We start from the raw sequence: 25,995 nt of genomic DNA on the forward strand, positions 1-25,995 counted from the left end.
CTCTGTGCAATTTTGACAAGAGAGTGGGATTCCTCCTTTGGCTTATCTTTATAAACCACCTCCTATTTCATAGTGGTAAATGGTACTCTTTGAGGCAGTTGCCAGCTGGCACCTACACCCTTATGCAAATTAATTGAAAGAAAGCATATTTTCTATTTTACTCATAGTCCTGTACTCAAAATAAACACAAAAAGTCAGTTGATCATTATAGTGTCGGAAGCCTGCAGCCAATGGAAGGAATGATGCGTTCACCACAATATATTGAGGTTCTACGAAAGAGAGTTATTCCAGAGCTGGAAAAGAGGTATCCTGGCGGTACTGGGATATTGCAGCAGGACCTACCCCCCTGTCACACGTTGAAAGTGGTGAAGAAATTCATGACACAGCAGCAAATACAGGTACTTGATTGGCCAGGGAATTCCCTGGACGTAAATCCCATTGAGAATTTGTGGGCTATATGCAAAAGTCGCCTCTGTGCTGTAGACTTACAACTATGGAGAAGCTCATTCAGGCGCTGAATCAAGTGTGGTACAGGGATCCGAAAATCAACAGGGACTGTTTGAAACTAGTAGACTCCATGCCAAACAGTGTTCAAATGCTGCTTAAAAATAGTAGAGGTCATATCCATTACTAATGTACATATATGTGAGTTTTGTACATGTACAGTGGTACCTCGGGTTAAGTACTTAATTCGTTCTGGAGGTCCGTACTTAACCTGAAACTGTTCTTAACCTGAAGCACCACTTGAGCTAATGGGGCCTCCTGCTGCTGCTGTGCTACCAGAGCACGATTTCTGTTCTCAACCTGAAGCAAAGTTCTTAACCTGAAGTGCTATTTCTGGGTTAGCGGAGTCTGTAACCTGAAGCGTATGTAACCTGAAGCGTATGTAACCCGAGGTACCACGGTATATGTGAGTTTTGTTCAATACACTACATTGTTTGTTTCAATTAATTTGCACAAGGGTGTACACCACTGGCTGAGAAGCAGATGTGGCATCACATCCAGCAAGTTCTCCAGCACAACCTAGGTTGGTGATGCTTCGGTTGGGGTGGTACAGCATTACAGTGGGGCAGCATTTCCCATTTCACCTCAAGTGGTGAAACAGGATACAACGCCCCTGTGAAAAGGGCTCCTCATGCCTGCCTTAGAGATATTCCTTGTATCAACTCTTCATTCATCAGGCTCTTCTTTAGTTATCATCTCTTAGTGCCAAATGAGCATCTGCCGCTAGAATGAGGACTTTCACATTTGTGTGTCTTAAGCATTTGGAACAGTTTCCCCCTGGAATTGTTCCTCTTTGATTACATTGTGAGAGGCTTTAAAATGTCTTCCTTTTCATCTGGCCATTGAGATAACTAGAAGGATCTTTTCAAAGGCTGGCGCTTTTTGTCATGTGATTGTATTTCTATTCAACTTTCACTGAATTTCTATTATTTTAGTTTTATCATTTTTCTCTGTGGTAAAAGGCACCTTGCTGGAAAAGCAGCATATAAATATCTAAAACAAATGAATGAATTGAAGTTGTGCTTGAGCTGGGTCACTGGCAAGTCATGTGCTCAGACCACAAAAAAGAAAATATGTACTCCAATACCCTTTGAAGAACTATTTAAATAAACACTTCCATCTATGTACTTCATGAGTGATTGGTAGCAAGTATAAACACAAATGTTATTGCTATCCCTAGGTTTATTTTACAGCACACCTAGGTGAGTACAGAATTTACATAATGCACATGCCCTTTTATTTAAAGTAATTTACCTTCAGTGATTTCAAACAATGTACAATATGTGGCACTTTCTAGACCTCCATTGGATAATTATTGTAAATTCATTTAATAGCTGATGTTATAAAGTATAAAGTGTGGCACATGTTTTCCTAGTGAGCCCATTTAAAACAAAATACAGTACTGCATATATGAGCACTGAGAATTTGTTCAAAGGCAGCTGTAGGCATTTCCTATACATTGGATCGAAATCAGCAATCTAGCCATCAGGCTTAGAGTCACCATACGTCTCCTTTCATGCACTAGACCTCTTAACAAGAAAGATCTGCTCCATCCTAAGCATATGTTGGCAACAAGAGAGGATATTTCCCCATTTCACATACACATTTATTCAGTTGTGGTTCAGCCCAATTGACGTCTGTTAGATGGGAAGTTTCCTTCCTCTACTGCTGGAAAAGGAAGTGCCAAGTAATTATGGGAGGGGACTGAAAAGCTTTATCTTTCTCAGTGGAAGATCTACAATATAGATAGTCACCGATGGGCAGCGGAGTGAGAATATTAACTATTGCACCACCACAATCCCACTGTCACAGAAAAAGATAAGGTAATGCTTAATTGGAGTTTGTGTATTTTAGAAGGAGGCCAACAGCTGATGGTTGAATTTATACGTGTAAGGCTATATACATGTGTGTAGTTCAGAAATTGCTATTACAAACAACTGTGTAGATCTAATAAATCTGTATGTTCTGGTCCAGAAATTGTTCAGATGAACCCACCTAATACCCCATATGACGTGATCTCCCATTGTCCATGGAAAGTTATATCCCAATCCATTGCACAGAATTAGGCAAAGCCAAGCATGAGCTTTGCAAGTTTCAATATTCATGTTCAGATACATGTTTTGGATACAGAGGATCTTTTGTTGAATAGCTAAGCAAATGATATTAAACTCAAAAGTCGTCCCCCGCCCCTCCGCCACCACTTTTCTTCCCGGGGATTAATCACAAGTAAGACAAAACTTCACGAACACTCAAAGGCATGGTTTGGGAATTAGAAAGCAGTATCTTGGTCATCGGAACAGCAACCTCAGAAACAGCAGGAAAGTTTCAGGAGAAAAAGCAGTTACAATCTAATCCACAGATGAGGGACCTGTGCCCCACCAGTTATTGTTGGACTCTAATTCCTGTTTGGTCTAGCCAGCATGGTCAATGGTCAATTGTCTGTTTGGTGGTGGGTGTCTGTCAGACTGAGGCCAGATGCTTCAAAGTCAGTCATTTATCCAAGGCTCAGATATATACCACACCTTGCCTTTCAACAAAAACTCATTTTTTTGTTTAACGAATTCTTTAATTGACAGCTGCTTAGAATGAATGAATGGGAGTAGTTTACTCCATGCCCTGATTTTTCAGAATGATTTACTGTTGGCCACTGAACTCAGGATTCATGAATGATCTCTTCCTGGTCACATGATTCAACCCACTTTGAAAGCTCAGCCCAAAGGTTTATATGTTACAGACTGTTTCGTGTATGCCAATAATGTCAGGTCAGGTCATGCAGGAAGGGAGTGCACTTGAAAACACTTTCCAAAACAGGATTTAATTCCTTTCTTAAGTGGTGTGCACACTGAAGGAATTTTAAGGGCTCTCATGACAACACAACCATTTTTTGATATCCAAATATTTCCAAGATTACTGGAAAATATTAAATGTACATTGGCGTTACATGAAAAGATTATGCTCATTTTCATCAAATCTTCTCATTATCAGGAAAACATATGAGAAACACTTAACAGCACCTAGGCAACTATTATAAATGACTAATAAATGATGCACAAAAGCTGGCTTCTTTTTATCCCTGAAACCTCAATTATCTTTAAAAGGTCAGATTATCTGTTTTAATACCGAATTTCACCAACACCCAACCCTTCTTTTTCTATGGCGCCACTCCCTCCAGCGGCAGTAAGAATATATTGTCTGTCCTAAACTTGTTTGGAGCTCCCTAAAAGGGAACCCAAATGTTATTTTGACTGACTTGAACAAGATCAAATGCCACCACCAAAGATGAATTGCCCTGAGGTATCTTTGACATTTTTGGTCAAATGGACTTTTATGTAGTATAAGCAAAATGTGCTTGGCTGCTTGAACAGAATTGTATTAGGAGAACTGTATCATCTCCACAGATATATGGATGGCATATGCACTGGCAGACCTACATTTGGGGGGCCCTGAAGCTTGAACTGTTATGGTAAGGTTACCAGATTTTTTTCAATGAATCCGGGGACACTTTTTGTTTGCTATGTACATGTGAATGCTGAGAAAGCTGTAAATCCAGGGACTGTCCCCATGAAACAGGGACATCTGGTAACCTTATGTTATGGGCTCCCCCTTGTAACCAGTAACAATGCCAGGTTAACCACTGCTATCTTCTTCATCTGTGCTACTGAGTCTCACACTTTGGGATTGTTGAAATACATGCAACAAAAAATCAATTTGAGTCATGCAGTTAAAAAATTGTCTACAAGACCCAAGTAATGTGGACTAAAGTTTCTTCTGGGTCCCCTCTGGGATTAAGGGCCGTGAAGCTTAAGCTTCATTAGTTTTATAGTAGATAACCTGGCCGTGTGGATATCTGTCACCTTTGATTTTAAAAAAAGAATAATCCTCAGTGGAAGAAATGTCCAAAAGATTCTAAAAACATACGGAGACAGTGCAACAATTCTAACTTACAGAGTTTTTCTGGTTTGTAGAAGAGCAATTGGAAAACAGTATGAAAACCAAATGACAATAGGGAGCATTACCTTTGTTGCCAAGTTAATGAATCAACAATTTCAGAGGCTAAAAGGAAGTCACAAGAACAGACCGGCTAAATCATATATGACGTTAGTCATATATATGTCCCATTGGAATCAGAGGGATGTTAGTACACATTCCAACTAAGCATATTTACTCAGAAGTAGGTGGAATTTGGTTTCTTCATAAAAATTCATTAGCATTTTACTCTAATATACACATTTTTGTATAGCATTTCCAAAGCGATTTCCCCTACCTTATTGCATTTCTGGAGAACTGCAAAGTAAAATCCAGAAAAGCATGAATTTCAAGGGATAAATGCATTTCAGTTCAATGCTCTCTGGATTAAGCATATCCAAGATCCTGCTTGGTGAGAGTCCCCACTCAGCACATGCACATGCATTAGAGCATGTGTTCACAAATCGTTTCCCTGCTCACAAGAGGTCCCCATTGCCTTCAGGTGTCCACGTATTTAAATAAATGGGGAAGCCGAGACCCAAGAGTCCCTTTGGCAAGCAGTGCCATCAGCTGGCTTTAGTACAGGATTTTCATTTGTAAACAGTCAGGAAATGTAATTCCATGTATGCACACCATGCAGGAATTGAGACTTCAAATTCCCTATTTCTTTTCTTTTCTTTTAGTATCCAATAAATGTTTGTTAAGAAGTGCAAACCTAATTTAAAAAAAGGAAAAAAGGAAAGCAAAGAATAAAAATTATAAACCATAAAAGATCACAGGCTGGACACAAGTACAAAGATACAGCAGAGCTCTGAAGGAATAAGAAATTATTGACTCATACAAATATTTCCTTTACAAACAACAAAGATATGCAAAAAGTAAAAGTATTCTCTGAGTTCCATCATTATTGAGAATAAAGGTTCCATAACAACTGAAATGAGCCAGACATTTGTGTATACTGGGAAAACTGAACAACTGTGTGCATCAATATTCATATAGGAAATAAAATCATGCTGTATAGCAAAAAAAACAAAAAAGGTAGAAAAAGGCAGTTACAATTTCTGCCCATCCCAACTCAGTCTATGCCCACCTACATCTATATGACATTAATGCCAAGTTCATCTGTTTGAAACAGATTAAGTATAGCAGCTGTACAGTAGCAGTTCACTTTCTTTTAATCGCTTTACCAGTATTTTTCAACATATAACATGGAACCTATCTGGAATTAGCATTCATGAACTAGATGATCGGTTTTATAAAGTTGATCTTTGTGGCTAAGTTATGGAAACATTTGGATCTGCATGCAGCAGTGTTTCAATTTGCAGTGTTTAATATCTATGAGATGTATTGTTGGGTGCATTAGAAATAATAAAAGGTATGTGAAACCCTTAAAGCCAGCTATTGACAGTTGCAAGTTAATGGTCTTACTCACTGGCATAAGCATGCTAACCACAAAGCATGACTCCTAGTCTAAATAGGATCCACAAATGTCATTCACACTGCTCAGAGAGATAAAAAGAGATTACGCTTAAGGGTTCAAACTTCTACTTGCTTTTTACTTCTTTTGTTCTGTTCTCTTAGCAATTACATTAAATGTATGGGATCATCAAATTAAGAATTTCCCCCATTAAAGGAAACACACCCTTCTGATTTCCATTTTCAGAAACACAGCCTTGCACTGGCTAAGATTAAAATAACACATTGTCATGGTTCTCATACATTTCTTTTGCTAGAATGTCATGCATTAAGTAAAGTTTATAACTGCTATAATCTATGTCTGTTGGTTCTAGTAAAAGATAGAACTCTTCAGTTCATTTGCCACACAAAGTCTAGATGCTTTGTCCTGTTCATCTTGGATAAAGATAAGGATTATTCTGATTTCTGGCAAACAAGTGAATATTACAATTGGGCTACCACCCACTCTCAGCTAGGCACACACAACCATTCAGCTGTAATACCACTTCAGCCCATGCTTAGCTATAACGAATAGGTAAAGGTAAAGGTACCCCTGCCCGTACGGGCCAGTCTTGCCAGACTCTAGGGTTGTGCGCTCATCTCACTCTATAGGCTGGGAGCCAGCGCTGTCCAGAGACACTTCCGGGTCATGTGGCCAGTGTGACAAGCTGCATCTGGAGAGCCAGCGCAGCACACGGAACGCCGTTTACCTTCCCGCTGGTAAGCGGTCCCTATTTATCTACTTGCACCTGGGGTGCTTTCAAACTGCTAGGTTAGCAGGCGCTGGGACTGAACGACGGGAGCGCACCCCGCCGCGGGGATTCGAACCGCCGACCATGCGATCGGCAAGTCCTAGGCACTGAGGTTTTACCCACAGTGCCACCCGCGTTCCACAGCGCCACCTGTGTTCCATAACGAATACATATCATCAATTAAATGCAAAAATACTCACCTCACTAATTATTTGACTGTAATTCCATCCACTTTTATTCCTCCTGTGACAAAGATAAAGGATTAAAATAACTGTCTGGCTCTGCTTTGCTTTATGTTCTCTGAGAGGTCAATCCAATCACAATTTCTTGTGCAATAGCCTCCTTGAAATTAACAGGGGACTTTAAAGAACACAGTCCTATTCACATAGATGGGACTTGGTGGAATTAAAATTCTCCAGCAGACTGTATCCTATATTTTTCTCTGAATGCAACACATCTAAAATGTATTTGTTGCCCCTATATATTGGTAGCAAACTATGTGCTTGATGGGTGGTCAGTGGTCTCTGCTATGATGCTGAGCACAATGAAATAAGAATAAGCACCTCCAGAATGTGGGAGACAATTTCTTGACTCACACATAATGCTAAACTATGTTTGAGCATTCTGAAGGTAAGCCTTGGTCTTGGATGCTTCCCGTCCCAACTCTTCCAGTCCAACTGAAAGAGGAATAGAAGTTTCTGCTTCCATTTTAGATTAACCATGGCTTAGAATTGTGTCCAAAGCCTAAACTGTGGCTAATCTTAACTATGGCTACTGAAGACAAGCTAGGTTTATAAACTAAATGTTGAAGTGGTCTTCCTTCCAGTCTCTCCAGATTGGAACAACACAGCAAACAGCAGTTAATCTAAAATTCAAGCAAAAGCTTTTGATTTTCTCCTCATGGCTGTACTGGAATATGGGGGAAGATGTGGGCCTGCCTAGGCTTAGGTACATATTGAACTGGTTCAGTCATAATATTAAACCTTTAGTGTTTAACATTATGTTTAGTGCTATGAGAAACATAATGTTAAATACTAAAGGTTTAATATACGACTGAACCAGTTCAGTATGTAACTATTTTACAATACATTGTTACTATATTCTTCTATCTTCTTTCTCTCAAAACTCACCAAATTAACAATTTGCTATGCTCACTATTGAAACAAAGTACCAATGGTTTGTTCAAAGTCTTTTCAAACCATGATGAAGAGAGGCAATCATTCCCTGGAAAGATTCATTTATTTATTTGTCTCAGAAAGTTGTACAGATGTATTAAATGCACAAGGATTAGCAGAAAATCTCCCCTGGCTCTAACCTTTTCCTTAAGATTGTTTTTAAATGTGGCTTGCTAATGGATAGAGTCCTGGGAAATTTAAAGGTTACTTAAATTTCCTTGCCAAAGGACAATATCCAGCAAGCAGATCTGGTAAGGATTCAAACTGTTAAAAATAATTATGAAATGTTCCTAGTCATTGCATCAGAACATAGCAGACCTTAAATACATTCAGTTATATTATGTGCAGAGAATGATGAGAGATTTAACTTTTGGGTTTGGGCTATCATCATTAGGAAACATGTTTGTACCCATTTCAGAGTCACTTACCAACTTAGATTTCCAGCAATATGAAGGTTTCAGCATGGAGGCATTGATAAGCTCTCCTGACTTCGATAATTTGTCCTCTACAACATGTAAGGTGTGAAAGATCAAATCCTAGAAAGAGCATCCAAGTCACCAGAAAAAAGGATGGAGGACAGGGGGTGTCACCACACTAAATCCATGAAGTATCTCATCTGGTGAATTCAGATGACTGCTAGCTACCCTGAAACTTACCATATGTCTTGCTGACTTTACCCATATGAACAAGTTTTCTTCCTGAACATTAGAGCATAATTCGTGGGAGGGACAGCATCACCAAGTGATGCCAGTGGCATATACTGTAACTTAAACAATTGTTCAGTTGTATAGCCTTCACATTCATCCTTCTTCCCAGTATGTTTATCATTAGAATGGTTATATTGTATGCTGTATTTATTCTGAGATTTAAAACACACACACACATTTTTAAGTGCCTTTAGTACTGTACTATGAGTGAACTGAAAGCCCAGCATTGACATTCTTTGCTCATCTGGAAATGGTTGTGTTTGAATGAACACACTTTGCCAATATCTAGTTAGCTATAAATATTTAACAATTCTAAAGTACTTATTTCTAGAATATCAATTGTATTTTATATTATGCAATGTTTATGCAGAACTTGGTTTCATTGGCAAAACATGCATGGCGGGTGGGTGACCTCACCTGGAAAGTTACCAGTGATTTCTATGCATGCTTTTTGGTAGCCAACTTTTCCCCCCTCCCGCCCCCCCTTCATATTTACTCTTTGTTGATTTTATTTTTAAACTTCGTTTTATTTAACATTTAGAAAATGTTTTGATCAGATCAATCAGAATGAGAACTTGTGATGGTGGTGGTTAGTTTTCCATTTGAGCTTGTGAAACTGAGGTTTGGGGCTTGGGGATCCCATTGCAATTGTTTGCATCTGTATAGTTGATGGAATCTTATTACATTTTTCCCCCAACAGGAGAACAAAATCAGTAAAGGTTCCTTCTATTGCTACAGTGTGCAAATGACTAGTGGATTTTGCTTGTTTGCCTTTTTACAGATACTAGGTCCTTATAGATGTTCTTCATAGATGCAGTGAACAACGGTTCTGAAGAGAGAGGTTGCAACTTTGTGTTGACAGCTGGGCCCAGTGTACCTTTATCAGAGCTTCTGCAGAGAGCCCTTGGTGTAGGCTGGGCTGAGCCTACCAACATGATGCCACAACACTCTGTCCCTTGTATATTTTCCTTGAGCAAACAAAGAATGTATGAAAGTGACATATTTCCCTCAGATAGCAGATCTTTCTTGTGCCACCTTAACTGAGGAGAGTGCAAACAGCAGCAGTCGACCTGGCCGCCAGGCAGAAGCAAATTTGGTTTGTATATTGCTTTTCAGATGTTTTTAAGGATTGGGGAAATCTGATTTCACTCTACAAAAATGAGGGGTGGTTTTCAGTTGAGGACAATGAGATGTGAATCATGGCCAGAATTCTTGGACTCAAACAGCCTCTGATTCACAGTGTGGAGAAGCCCTAAGAATTGATACACGAAGTGGCAGTAAAGTTCAGGATGAGTGTGTAAACAGAATTTCAGTTATCACTATCACAATACTTCTGCTGCACTCCTGGGAACATATACCTGGAACTATGCCCAACTGAACGCAATAGGACTTACTTCTCTGAGTGCATAGGAATGCAATGCTAGTGTTTAAATAACATGTTTTGAGTGTTGAAAGAGCTGTGTATCTCAGTAATGCCTCCAACTATTCTACAGGGTAACCCAATAGATAATCTTTTTATCCCATTTTCCATACAAAAAAGTCTCCCAAAGTGGCTCCCATCAATTAAAATTCAGTGAATGATGGTGTCAGGTGGCAGACAAACGAAAATGAGACACATGCCCTGCCCATATGCTCATAGCTTGGCATGATTTAACCTCAGTGGAGTTGCTTGCTATTGCTGGGAGAAAAAACTAGAGAGTGGATGACTGAAATGAGGCGTGATTCATCTCTTTGTTGTTACCCACCATTTGCGAACAATAACAGAGGTTTCAAAATCAAAATACTTTCTAAAGCTGATCTTAGGTTCACTCATGAGGCAATTTTTTAAAAAACTCTCCCTCCCTTCCCCCCAAGTGACTCTGAGTTTGGGATGTCTTAGTCAGCTGCGTATCATGAGGTAACTAACAGTGCAATCCCACGCCACATTTACACCATAATGGTACTGAGAGTTGTTAGGAGATGCCTATTCCCCTTACAGAGCTACAATTTCATTTCACAGAGAACAAAGAGTAAAGTGCACATGCTGATTTGTGCAGCTCAACATGGGGATTCAGACTGTACACTTGTTACTTGTGAATAACTGTGTGTGGGTCAACTGGTTGTGTACACAGATTGTACACTTGCTGAATGTAACGTGAACATCCCATGATCACTATAATTATGCATTCCTTCATGTCACATGGACCCAATTTGCAGACACTGACATTGAATAATTTTTTAAAAAGAAAGAAAACACATCTGATTTTTTTCTTTAACCATCAGTTTTCTTGTGAAAGGAAAGTAGAAAAGAACACTGTGATGATTATATGTCACTTCCCCCAGCTAGAGTTGAACAATTCAGAAAATAGCTACAAAATATGCCCAGCTACAGGACCTTGTCATTGAGTTGTCAAGCAATCTGCCTGGATTATGTAGAAACCCAGCTCTTTGCAATTTATTAATATCTTTTTGAAAGAGTAACTGGGGTACAGGATGACTTCAATTCAGTGCTTACAATAGGGAAGTTTGAAAATAAATAGAGTCTTGAAGCAAATTACTTCTCTTGAGGCAAAAATAATTTACGCTGGCCTTGGTGGAATGATGGCGGATAATGAAGGCCCCAGCACAGCCAATTTCCACTGTCAGTGATTTACATTCTGGGTGGTTCAGAAGACTGTTTGCCTCTCATGAACACTTCCCTGACCTTCATTTACAACGACTGCTGCTTTCTATTCACTTCCTCAAAAATAATAAGTACAGCAAAACTTTGTACAGCTAGGTAAGGGAGTAAAGAGGGAATCTCAGGACATCTACAAAATCCCTTTCAGATAAAACCAAAGGTGGCATGTTTTGGCAGTCTCTGAGTTCTAAGCAGAAAGCCAGCATGTATTCTGTTTCCTCTACCTCCTGATAAGCAGCAGAGATGCAACTGACTGGAGGTCATATGAGCACTGCCACCTCATCATGCCGCCCATTGCTAGCTGAGGGACATGCCAAGACAGTGCCTGGAATATTGGGTGGGGCATAAAAATATTATTATTATTATTATCAAAGTAGACGCACCCAAAAGAATGAAATATTTATCCTTTTCTCTGAGGTGAAGCCATGGTATGGAGGTGCACATGTGGTCTCTCACCCCATGGCCCACAAAACCTAAAGTTGGCTATAAATATACACAGTCATCTTCAGTAAATACTTCTGTGTGGATACTCACCACTGAACAGAAACCTAGGGAATTATCTTTCCCAGCGATCTGTGTGCCTGTGATACTGTTTCGGCATACACATGGAGCTAACTAGCATAATTCAATTTAAGAGAAAATGAAGACTGAAATTATTACAGAAACTGATATTCCAAACTGGGGGTGAGGGGAATTATAGGTTTCAGTTTGCTTGTTCCAGGTCCAGTTATTGCCCCTTGTGAAGAAGTAAATTTTCCAGTGAGCAATTTTGTTAAATGCAAGAACCAAAACTAGGAATCCCATACTTTAGCAGAGCATTTACTCTCTCCTTTTTGCCATCATGTTGAGCATAATTCTTTGCCCTACAATAAGTCTTTCACACCAGGATGGGAGGGGGAAATTGGCAGTGGGTTAAGGTCAGTACAGGTGGCACCAAGGCCTTTTTCTTCCACCAGTAACTCTCTCTTTTCCTGTTGAGGCACCTAGAATGCTGCAAGGACATTATCCTAGCTACAAAGATCCTTGAGAAAGATAAGTCTATAATAATCCCAGGCTGTGTTCATTTTTATTTAAATTGAATTATATGCTAGTTAGTTCCACTTTTTAATAGTGCTAGCTGGAGATGCCATTTTCATCTTTATTGAACACACATACGTTCAACAACAAAAATGCTGGAACTAGTCTTCCTGTGAAAACTAAGTCTAATCAGAAATTAACAAATTGGAAAGCAGTTGTACTGGAAACTGTCATGTGTTGTATCCTCTCCACTTTTTCTTTTCTTTTCTAAAATTGGTGGTAAATTTATCAGGGGGATGAGATACAGAAAAAACTCCTCATCCCCTCACAGAATCAAAGCCCACATGCACAGTTGGGGGCAGTTTTACAGACCACCCCTTAGTCATGTATTTGCAAAGGCTCAGAGTTCATACCAGCCTCTGGGATCCATTTCAGAATTTTGGCAGGTCAGAATAATTCCATGTCATTTCCCACCAAAACTCTGCAGGATACAACTGAGCAGTTCTATCCATCCCTAACCCAAATAAGGCATTTGCTTCCTTTCATTGTAGTGCATAAAGCTTCCAATTCCCACCCACCCCCTTTATAGCTGTTCTGTTTCATCTAGCAAACCTCCTTAGCCTCTCCTCTATTTAAATGCTCCATTTCATTTCATTAGGCCATCACGGTTTCTTTCGACTTTGGAGAAAGAACCTGCTGATGTCAGCACCAACATAAGATTCCCAGACTTGAGTATGAGTGGAAACCACAGTCGAAATACAAACATTAACTGGCTGCACCACAACATTCAAGATAGGGTCAGCTGAGGGTGGCTATGAACTTCTGCTTCCTTTACTTTTGATGCCCCTGCATTAACTCCCAATTCCTTTAACAAACTGAGCTATTTCCTCCATTCATATAATTCCCAAAGGTCTTGTTTTCCTACCACTTTGTAGAGTTATTTGGCTAAAATGTGAATAGAGAGCATTTAGGATTTTTAACAAAATGAGATATGTTTCTCTTTGGGACACTTTACATCATACATTTTAAATGTACATTTTATTAGAAAGTTTAATATGTTGCCAACACTTGGCCTGACCCATAATCCAGTTAAGCCACAGTTCTTAAAAGTATCATTTGGCAAGTGCTTTGTTTTTGTTTAGGGTCCTACAGTCTGTCCATCCTTATGATCATCCATTGCAGAGATGGTGAACAGGCTACTCACACTCCCAACTTCCCCAATCAATTTGTTTTCTTATTGCTCAGACAAGCATTTTTGGACTGGCTGCTGGGACATACCCAGGCTATAGAATTAGGAGCTAAGTCTCCTAGGGATGGTATAGAAATTGATTTGGTTCTCATTTTAAAATATGTATACCCGATCTGCACTTCCTTAATCAATATGCAAATCATATCATCCAAAATTTGCACTTCTCTGAATTTTGTGTTGCAGTTCTATAGCCAAAAACAAATACAAGGAGGAGTACATAGTGGGGAAGGTCACATTAAAATGTGTCCATTTGTGAAAATTATGTGCTCAAATTAATCTGGAAAAATCTGAACATTAGGCATCTGCAAAAAATACGTTATATTAGGCGTAATGCCCACAAAATTATATGTGACTTTTCAGGTGGACTTTTTTTTTTATGCAAACTGGTGTGGAAATGGGTTGAACTGAACTTAAGACTGGAAAAATGAAAAATGGGGAGAAATTGAACATAACAAATTTGTCCAGTTTCTCCATCCCCAAAGTGTCTCCCTCACAGTTCCTCCTCAGTTCCCAGTCTTGCCAGGGGTACCACGTGTGCAATGCCTGCACACATTTCTAATAGAGCTGATTGAATTGGGGCCCAAGCGTTGTACTGTTATAATGGCCCTCATTGTCTCCATAGTGTCATAGACAGTGGACATAATGAACAGATAACAAGATATTTTTAATAGATCCCTTTTAGCTTGCTCTCCACTGGGCATTATGAAGCAGTGCCGCATGACCATTCATGTGGTTGTCATTGTTTGCCCAGGGCCCAAGATGGCGGCCAAGAGATTTCTGTAGGTAGTGATGATTTAACTGCCTATTTTGACAGTCATCTTCATCTGTGCACAATGTGTGGTTTTGAAGCGTTTAAACCCATTCTTTGTCTTTGGAGCGGAAAAGGAAAAGAATGCTGCGCTTAATAACCACAAGCTGCTCTTTTCTCCTTTCAAAGAGGTGGCCACTTGACTATTATTTGAGTGAACAGATTATGTCAGTGGGTCTAACAATGTGTTCTTTATCTCCCAGAGTACTTTTGTTTCCTGAACTTCCATGTAATCTTCACACTGGAAGTTGTTCAATAGGAACCATGGATAATAATGCCATTCATCTCCTCTTTGATTCAGATTTAATAATTAGAATGGCTTATCCCCCAATTAAAGGGCAACATTGCTTCCGCTCTTTATTGTTCCCGTCCTTCCCAGCACAGTACCGTAAAATATCCAGAGTTCAAAAACTTTCCTATTGGCATGCAAAAAAGAGATGAATTGCTTCACACTTTTGTCTGAATGACAAACTGCTTGTTCAAAAGAGCAAGAGCTCGTCTTGCTGAGGCTTAAAAATGGACATACACTACTCTACATTTTATCCCAAAAGGATTCCAAGAAGACTTCCTCAAGACAGAGAACACAGCCCTAGCATAGAACTTAGATAGCTTCCAGGATGGCATACTGCGTCAAGGTATAAATACTGAACAAAATGCCACTATGAGATCTTTTAAAAAGCAACAAGTATGCTTAAGTACTATGAGCCAAAGAATTATGCAAGTGTTTAAATGTGTCCAATTGGGGTTGGATGGGTATGCTTGTGAAAGTCTCACTGTACAAATTTCTTCCCCAATTCTGAAAACCTTGACATTGATGGATTTGCAAATTCCCATTCTTCCATTTTATAGTCTTATTGCCTGATTATATTGTCACATGAACAGTTTTCCTCAGTATGAATCTTTCTTATAGGCAATATATATATATATATATATATGCAGGTTTTGGTGTCCTCGGGTGTCTTCCCGTGTAAAAGTTGGGGTGTCTAGGCGACGTTTCGACGAGGTCTCACTCGTCATCTTCAGGCTGGTGCTTTCGGCTTCTTGTTACTGGAACAGAGCAGGATCTCAGTGTTTGAGTTCCTATAAATACTGTTGAGGAGGTGTGGTGTATAGCCTCCAATGTTCTGGGCAGAGAGGAGGTTCCCAGGCTAGTGTGCCTTTTCTTCTTTTGTTCCTTAATTACTTGAGGGATATCTTGAGTGATTTCTTGAGTGATTTCCTGAATCCCACTTAGGTGGGTCATTAGGTGTGGATTAGTTGCTAAAGCCTTCGTGTCTTGAACTCTTGAACTTTGTGAAGAGTTTTTCTGAGAAGATGGCTGTACTGCACTTGGTTGTGCTCTGGCTTGGCTTCGTGTATAGGGGCGAGCTGTGGTTTTGTGGCCTGTGCCAGCCAGATCTGTGTAGGGATTGCAGGGGGGTGCAGCATCCGGAGGTGCCACCCTGGTTTGGCTACTGGATGGTGTCTGTAATTTATCTTCTCAGAAAAACTCTTCACAAAGTTCAAGAGTTCAAGACACGAAGGCTTTAGCAACTAATCCACACCTAATGACCCACCTAAGTGGGATTCAGGAAATCACTCAAGAAATCACTCAAGATATCCCTCAAGTAATTAAGGAACAAAAGAAGAAAAGGCACACTAGCCTGGGAACCTCCTCTCTGCCCAGAACATTGGAGGCTATACACCACACCTCCTCAACAGTATTTATAGGAACTCAAACACTGAGATCCTGCTCTGTTCCAGTAACAAGAAGCCGAAAGCACCAGCCTGAAGATGACGAGTGAGACCTCGTCGAAACGTCGCCTAGACACCCCAACTTTTACACGGGAAGACACCCGAGGACACCAAAACCTGCATTCCTGTACCCGTGAAAATCTACGAAAGCATATATATATATATATATATATATATATATATGCATAGCACAAAATAGATCTGTAACTGTATGATTGCATCTGGATTTGTTTGTGCATATATGAGTGCAAAAAATGGAATCTTGATTTAATAATATCAATATCTTTTTGATTCTGCTATGTATTAATCAGGACATATCTTCCTTTCCCTCACAATGCCACATGACATACCACTGTTTTTGAAGAAAAAAGTTTGTGCTATACTATAGTACTATAGCACAGTACCTAACACATCCAGCTAAAGGAGTGTGTATCTTGTGTCGAAGCATTATGTCAAAGTTGGGGGACAGAGGACTAGTCTTAAAAATTGCAGAAGTCAATGTTGTGCCAGTCTAACTCTCTGAATCTTCAGTTGCAAGCTTCTTTGTATGTAGTGGGTTTAAAGTTGAGCTCTACTTTTTAATGTTAATTTTTAAAATCTCGGGCAAGATTTTCAAAGGTAGTTTTGCACTTGCAACGTATTTTATTTTCTGCTATGGTAGCTGGTATACACTATTCCTTGCAGGTAGCAAATAAAGACACTCTGCTGTTGTTCCTGAGCAGTGATGTTCTAGATCAGGCATAGGCAAACTCAGCCCTCCAGATGTTTTGAGACTACAATTCCCATCATCCCTGACCTGGTCCTGTTAGCTAGGGATGATGGGAGTTGTATTCCCAAAACATCTAGAGGGCCGAGTTTGCCTATGCTTGTTCTAGATAATGTGGGAAGTTTGTGGGAAGTTCACCATTTTCAACACACACTGGGCTTTTTAAGAAGATCTGAAGACAGGCAAATTTAAGACAATTCCGTGGTCTTGGATCTGCATCTAAAGTATACCTGTTCTCTGCTGCTCACCCTGTTATCAATCCATGCTCCCCCTCTGACTTGAATATGAGATTACATGAGCAAACAAGCTTGACAAGGATAGTCTATGCAACATCAGAGCCAACTGTTGACAAAACATCCCTGCATCTTGTCAGTTGCATTGCAAGCTGAAATATGGGAAGAGTGTGGGATCTTAATACATGCTTTTAACCTCAGGTATTTTTTTAAAAGTACTTATTCAAATAAAACAGAACTTCACAATCTTCCAAGCAGACATACAATTAGTCCTCATGGCAATGCTTTTATTTGGCTGTTCTTGTGCTCAACCCTCTGCGGTCTTTTCTCACCAGACTGCTATTGAAAATCTTATTTGTGTTCTGCTTTGCTGAGCTTGGCACTTCTGTTGGTTTCTTAACTTTTTTTGAATTAAAGTGTTGTTCCCTAACAGTACAGACAAATGATTTCCCCCATTTTACGGAATAGGGTAAACCCAGGGGCCAGGGAGTCTGTCTCTTTACAATCCCACATAAACTCCCCCAACGCCACAGTAACAAATTTCTGACAAACTCAGATTACATACATTTGTTTGTAGCACCTGCTCAGTCACTTCTAGTAACAAAAAGCTATTCACACACTTGAAGAGAAGGTCAATAACTATTTCTTGTCACATCCCCTCCCAAATAAGGACTAAAACTGTGATTCCAATTTTTTTTAAAAATGTCATTTTAAAAATCTATGCTGAGACAGATTTCTGCTGAAACTAGTAAGTGTGACGGTTGAGTAGTAAGTTTAAAATTCTGTGGCCTTTTAAAGGTGTCTGTGGGAGGAGGAGTTACTGGTTTGTTTGTGTTTTATGATGTGTTTTGTGTTTTCATTTTGTATTTTTATGTTGTTAATCACCCTGTGATCTTGGAAGAAGAGGGGTATACAAAATATACAAATACTTCTGTAGCGATTTTAAGCTCAGTCATTTGACTAAATGCAACCATTTTCTAATAAGAGTGAAGCTCAGGGAATTGCCTAATAATATTGTGTAGTCTGGGGTGTTCCTAAGTACAATAATACAGGATGAGAAGCACTGGCATGTGTTATAGGCCAGCTTTCTCCAGCATGGTGCCCTAGGCATGTTTATGCTAGAACTCCCTTCACTTCCATCCAGCAGAACCAATGGTCAGGGATGATGGGAGTTGTAGTCCAAAACACCCCAGGGCAGTCATGGCCAAACTTGGCCCTCCAGCAGTTTTGGGACTACAATCCACGTCAGGGATTGGCTGGAGGGCCAAGTTTGGCCATGCTTGTCCTAGGGTGTTTGCATAAATGCAGTCATGAAAACAACATGGATTCTGTTTTCAGCTAGCTTTTTCTTCTAATTCGAGTTGGAATTCCTAATAATTGAAAATTAACATTGCTGACACAAAATTATTTGTATGAAGAGTTCAACACCTTTTAAGCTTTAGTGCAAGAACTGCCTCACTACATTCATCAAAAGCGTCAGTATAATTATTTTAATGAAGACCATGAATGAGTCACTTTTGTTTTGTTCTTTTAAACTTGATGGAGGGGGCAGAGAGAATGATCTGGTTTGGGGAAGGCTTCCTGAACAAAGACTGGAGCACATGTCTTGTTGCACTTACGTTCAAAACTACTGCTAAGGCAGCTACACGTAAATCTGTCTGAATGCTGTAGAGCTGCTGGAAATCAATGTAGACAATACAGTAATAGATGGGACAATTGTCTGAATAAGTATAAGGCAGTTTCCTATGTCGTTTCTAAAGATCTCCAATATTATTATTTTTTTAAACCAAAAACAAATCAAACCAGCAAAGTTGAAAGTCTTTTGGAAGAATTTCCTTTCAGTTGGTGATGAGTTTATGCTTGGTGGCATGGCTCTATCAATTAGCTGTTGAATGGATACCCTACTTGTTCACCTGTATGAACAAGTACCACCATGATGCTTTGGAGATGGGTAGTGATTTTGTCATTTCTTTCCCACCCATCTTGTCAACCAAGCCAGATGAGCAACGAACTGCAGGTAAGAAAAACTAGAAGCAGCACTGAGTAATGCAAAACACAATGCAGACTTTCCTTGGACTTCAGTCCAGCCAACCAGGAATATTTTAATAGTAGTTTCCAACATCTAAAGGACAGGAGTCAATGACACACATTTTCTTAATAGTATCTAACCACAAGGCATACTTCCCACGAACCTTAGTCAGGCCAACCAGGAATACTCTTATAGTAGTTTCCAGCATCTAAAAGCACATTGCTTTTTTCTCTCAGCTCTATAAAAGAAAAGTCAATAATAGTTTAATTGCTGTCTCTGCCCACACCCCGCCTCAAAATTCTTAAGCCCACCCATGCACTGGGGTTGTCTAACCACACAGGAAATGAGCTGCCTAGATTGTGCTGCTGTACCAGAAATCACAGTTACAGGCATAAATAAGCCATAAAGCAGGGCTGTTAGTCATGCTTTCTTCAGTAACATTTGTGTGCAGTACACCTTCTTTACTGGGACAGGTGTTGCAGACTTCGTTAAGTTTGTCTCTCATTGGAAACTACAAGCCAGATTTAACAGAGAAAAAATCATGTAGATAAATATGTTTATAATTACTACTTCAGAATAGAATGATACTCATTTCCTGGAAGTTAATGAGCCAGAATTTCACATCTAGATTGTGTAATACTGCCAGTGTGTGAAAAAGATTTGATACTTTTACCTGGCATCTCTTTGGGGAACGCTGAGTTTTTTGCAAGGTTGATATAGGCCCCTCAGTGGGAAGATTATAGTGGCAGACAGCTTACCCACCATACCAATTTTCCATTTACAGTGTGCAGTCAGGGGGGAGACTATATGCTCTAAACTGCACATTCTGTTCACATGAGGCAACAGTGAGGTCAGTAAGTGTATTGCATAAACTGAATGCCTACTCAAATAAAACATATTGAGAATCCTTTTCAAAACTCGAGGGTTACATGGTAGATGCTCAGATGTTCTTCAGAAGGCAAGCAGATGTTGAAAGCATTCTTAGAAAGTCAAAAGTTAAAATGACAATCTCTTTTTTACTAAGGAAATGTGTGTCATTGACTCTGGTAAATAGATTCATATGGGTGCTCAGATGTTCTTCAGGAGGCAAGCAGATATTGAAAGCATCCTCAAAAAGCAGGAAGTCAGAATGTGTGTCATTCACTCTAGTCCATAGACAATTTTAAACAAATGTTTAAATAGTTTTTTGTGTGACTGTCATTCATGCTTTTGAAAGTAGTTGCAAATTTTTAGAGATTGTCAGCTCTCCTAATATAGGTCCTGCTTTTGGCTCTTTGTAGGTGTGGGGGTTTGCATGCATGTTTCTTCTTCCATATTCATTTATCATGTCATACATGAATGAATGTACTGATACACGCCATCCCAGTCTCTGAGTGGGGTAAGATTCCAGGGGTTCCAGGCACTTACTCAGGGTTTATGTTTCCTTTGGAAATGAGGCACAGTGGAGACTGTAGCAGTGATGGCCAAACTTGGCCCTCCAGCTGTTTGGGACTACAATTCCCATCATCCCTGACCACTGGTCCTGTTAGCTAGGGATGATGGGAGTTGTAGTCCCAAAACAGCTGGAGGGCCAAGTTTGGCCATCACTGCTTGTAGTGTCTTTATGATACGTGGTTTATTTACACATATATACAACCTGAGCCTATAATGGAGGGGTTCACATCATTAACACTCTTAAAAGGGACTTGTTTCTCTTATAGCCTTACCCTTGGATTCAGAAACAGAAATCAAACATTGTTCTGTCTCTCTCCAGCTTACTGCTTTTCTGTCTAGCTCACACTATTGCAAACCCTGCTCTCAACTCTGGCTTTGTCTGTTGGGGGAGGGGGCCTTACCCATTTGCTGTCTTGCACGGAGCCCCATAATCCCTCATCCCCTCCCCCAACAGGCTTGATTAGCTTTTAACACTTTCTGGATCTAAGATGGATTAAAGGGGTCTGGCATACCGTTTAGCACACACACCCCAAACTCATAACATTCACTATGTACTTTCTCTGCACATTTCATTCACTTTTGGTGCTGTTGTTCATAATGTTGTCTACATTCCTGACTTTTTCTCCCCTTTTAAAAATAACGTTCTGTGGCAACATTTATATAGAGGAAATGGTTGAAGTTGCGCAAAGAGAGGTTTAATTTGCTGGTATTCATTCCCACAGCACACACTTCGGAGACCCTGGTGGTTCCAACACTACAGAGTCTGTTTGCTTAGGCAACATTTGCAACTAAGGAGAAAAGGGCAGAATCTGTGGGAATTTCAGCAGAATATCCAGTCTTAAAGGCAAAATAGTTGAATATCATAACCCAATTCTAAATTGCTTTTGAGTTCGTTTTTAAGGAGATTGGGTTGTGTAAGAATTAGTTTCCCTTGTTATTTTTGACACATGAATGTGTCACAGTAGCAGTCACGAGGACTGAAGGTAATCTATAAATGAAAATTGCACCTATGGTTGTGGAGACAAAGCAGGCAAGCAAATAAAAGACAAAATGAACGCTATTAGATGTATTATGTCCTATTTAAGTTTACAGCAATACCCACTCATCAGTTCTTAAAAGCCTTGAAAAATAATGAACCATTAAGGCATTAAAACACGTAGAGTCAGGGGTGCCAACTTGAATAAAATACCGGGGGGTGGGGAGGTAAGCCCTGCCCTGCATAATCGACCACATGATGTGGAACACACAATTTGTATGGCAATGCCCATCAACTGGGGGCGGGGTCGGCTCCCTCAAATATTTTAGGGGGGCTGCAAAGAGAAGTTGGCTCCTATGTATAGAGTGCAATCCTATATGCACATTTACATGCAAGTAAGTCTTATTGAACACAATAGCTCATTTCTGAGAAATTAAGCATAGGATCTCACTGAACAGGGATTAACACGAACATGAAAGTCACAAGAATCAAATGTAAATTCTGCTTTTGAAAACTGAAACTGCTAGCTGAACTAGGTTCCTGAAGGGTAGAAGGTTAGGCCTTGGAAACTACTCCACGGAAAGCATTTCCCAGAGTGCACATGGCACTTGCTTGCCATAGCCCCCAATTTAGCAGGCAATGTGGTGTTGGGAGCAAGCTTCCTTAGGATGTTCTAAGCATGCTTGAGAGGAATTTGAGGGGTTGGGAGGGCAGCACCTGAAACTCTGGGGAATATGTCTTTTCATTCTTCTTATTTATTAATTAAAATGTTTGTCCTCTGTGTTTCTCTCCACAAATGGGAGCTTTAAGGTATCTAATGGAAAGCAGTTACAAGAAGAACCATAACCTAACCATCACTGAAATAAATTAGAAGAGTGGAGTGGCAGATCAAACAGTAGCAACAAAATACATAAAAGGAGTAAAACATTATTTATTCATGCAAAAAGCACCTAACAATAGCATTGTTCTCATCTGATGTCCAAATGCCAACAATGAGGAAGGTGTATGTACATAAATATTCTGATTTATAGCCCTGGGAGGCTCTCAAAGAGTCTTACAAAAAATTATTGGAATAAAAACTATATCCAAGTCTGGCATCAGAAACCGAAATGCCTCTATGATCACAGTCTTTGTCAAGTGGCATTTCCTGCCCTTTGTTGAGGTCTTCTGTGGGTGTGCATGGGCCCAAGGGTGCCAAGTTAAATAAAATATTTGGGGAGGCAAGCAAACCCTACTCCGCATAATTGATCTCATGATGCAATGCACAGACACCATTTAAAGGCAATGCCCATCAACTTGGGGGGGGGGAGGGCTAGCGTCCTCAAACATTTTTTTGGGGGGGGGCTGTGGCGATCACACACAGGGCCCCCGGACGTTTGACGGTCTATTGACCCTGTGCCGCCACTGCGATTGCTTTTTCCGCTGCCACCACCCCGTATCTCACGGGGACACACGAAGTCCAGTCAGTTGTTAACATAAACAAATAATCAAGTTTATTTTTAAATGCAGGAACAAGTTTATGGTTTCAGTTAATTTTTCTCTTGTCACTTTCTTATTCTTAGTTCCTAACAACTCCAAACTGATTATTCCCAACTATCTATCTGACTCCACCTAACAATTCCTCTCACTCTCCCACAATACAACTCTACCAACCCACACCTAAACCTCCCCCTTCCTTCTTCAACTCCCAAACCCCAACCTCAACTCAACTCTCAACTCAACTGACTTTCAAAACCTCCCACTCTAACTTTTATTCTCCCCTTGCATTCTCACTGGCCAATCACATCACACCTATTTTAACCCTTTCCTTATGGCCCATCCTAGGAGGCAAATGCCACAGGGGCAAATATCCATTGGCCCCTAGGAGTTGGCTCCTATGCATGGGCTTCACAATTCACCTTGTGTTTGTGCTTCAAAAAAAGAAAACAGAATGCTGGATCTATTTTCTGAGTTGCTATTTTCTGAGTTGATTTCCAGGCCACTCTACATAAAAGAAAGCTGTGTGTTTCTCTGTTCACTACAGCAGGAATCTAAACATATAACTTTTTCTCCCTTTTTGGTAGAAGTTGCTAAAATTTACAGGCACAGGAGACCCTCCAGAGAAGATTGCCTAATTGCAAGCAAATTGCAGGCCCTGGGGAAAGTAGAAGGGATTCACTATCTTCCATCCCTAGTAAGAGAGAGATTTGTTCTCATCAACACATTAGTTCATGGCTTTTCCAAGCATTAATTGATTGATGGGTTTTTCCCTTGTCTCCTATATCTTGTAATATGATATGCATCTGAAGTAGACCACCTGGATGTTGAAGATATGCAGGTAAACCCTGCCCACAGTTCAGGGATAGGCAGTACATGAGACAGCATTTTCTGTGGTGGCCCCTAGATTGTGGCATGTTGTTTGCTCTGAGATACCTCTGGTTTTATCACTGTATATACTGTATATTCAATGCCAGGCCAAGACGCACCTTTCTGCCTTTGTGGTGGAAGATTGCACATGCCTTAATTGTATGGAACTGTACATAATCTGCTCTGGGACTGCATGGTGTATGGGGGGTAGAAATGCCTATACATAAATAAACATTGGAAATTCCACACCATTTGGGATAGAATCATCACTGATTTTTCTTCACCTCCCTCATTTTAATTTCTCTCTTTATATTGAAAGAAATGTCATGACTTCTCACTCATGGCCTGATTTCATTTGTTTAACCAAGTTTCATGTTTAGTAGATTTGCACACCTGCAAGTTAATGGCTGTCTAGAGAGCTAGTTTTTAGACTGATTGGAATTTCATTTAAGACAACAGTCTAAGCTGAGTGCCTCCAAAACACACATGCTGGGTTTGAAAAAGTAGCTGTAAATGTGCTGAAAGGAAATTGTAGAGCTATTTTTCCTCTCCCTCCTCTCTTTTAAATACCTCCCTCTGCAGATCAGTGACAAATATCAGCTATGCTGCCTATAAAATTCCTATGAATATGCTAACACATGACAGATGTGGCCACAGAAAGAACAGGTACAGGTGTCATTAAATTCCCAGAGCCCTACTTTATGAGGTAGCTAAGATCCAGTTCAAATGTACATACATAATATATGGTACAGGCCTCCCTAGACCATGCCACTTCAAAATGGGTAGAGGGTGATTTTTTAAAAAACAACAACAACAACACTCACTGATCTAATAGTCCCCACACTTACAAAGCTAGCAAATCAAGTTTTCTCTTATATGCCCTCTCACCACATGCAATAAGGTTTGTTGTAGACACAATCAAAGATTTGATGCAATCCTTGCTGTTAAAAGTGATTTAAAAAAACCTTTAACTTGTTTAATATCCATGACCCTCTATCATTGTAAGACACTGTGATGTTTCTGTTGAAATATATCTGCATACTAACTGTAACACAGGATTCTCAGTTAAGAAATAATGTATCATTTAAAAATTGGTTAAGCTACTTAAAACATATTCCAGAACCATGTTGTAAAATAATTGCCTTAAAAAGGTTGCTTGCATGCCAAGGCCCCATGACCCATAGTTCCCTAGTGGGTAATAAACACATGGACACAAGTATTTAGGTTTATGGGTTCAAATAGGCCACAGCTTTATTGGTTACAATAAATGTGAGTGGTTTGGCTTAGGCATTGGGTGAAGCCAAGCTATATCTTGACTCCTGCCCACCTGCAGGTAGTCCACAGCAAGTCCATAGCATAGTGGGGGCCCTCTGACAAATAGGGGCACCTCAAGGAGTTCCCATTGGGGTCATGGCATGGCCCTAGTTCATGTCTAGGCATCGGACAGAGTCGACACCCCCAGATCCCTTTAACAGGATACCCTTAATGAGGAGGGGCTAAGTTGTGATGATTGCTACTAGGTAGGTGAAAACCAAATGGCTGGTGCCAATTTGCTAGGTGGAAAAAATTCCTACCTGGCCCCAACAATATGGCAGCTGACATTTGTCCATAGCAAGGTTGTGTCATAGCAAAGCATAAAAAAGAGGGTGGGTGGGTGGGTTGGGAGAGCCGGCGAAGGGTGAGAGAGGAGGGGCCCCCAGCTGCACCATGGTTTAAATTTCCCAATGCCACGCCCCCTACCAGTGCTGATTGGACGGCACGAGGGAAGTGTCACTCTCTGTCCCCTTGCTGGATTACTGCAGGAGCCTGAATGCCTGGCCACAACACCAACCACCAGAAAAGGTGAGCTGACTTTTTCAATTAAGATTGAGTTAAATTGGTTGAGACACCTGAAACTGGAAAGGGTAAATTAGTCATTTTGGATTATTCTTTCTTATAAATGTAAGCTGGAAATTTAATAAGAGCACTCATAGATGAACTGCCACAAACCACCTGCATGGTACATTTACATTTACATTAACATTTATATACATACTTTCCACAATTTTAAAGTTAGTTACTTGTGTTCTGCCTATTCTAAGATGTGCCTAGGGACGTGGGTGGTGCTGTGGTTTAAACCACAGAGCCTTGTGCTTGCCGAATGGAAGGTTGGCGGTTCGAATCCCCACAACAGAGCGAGCGCCTG

The sequence above is a fragment of the Podarcis tiliguerta genome, assembly GCF_965153285.1.
Source record: "Podarcis tiliguerta genome assembly, chromosome: 4".
Taxonomy (NCBI): Eukaryota; Metazoa; Chordata; class Lepidosauria; order Squamata; family Lacertidae; genus Podarcis; species Podarcis tiliguerta.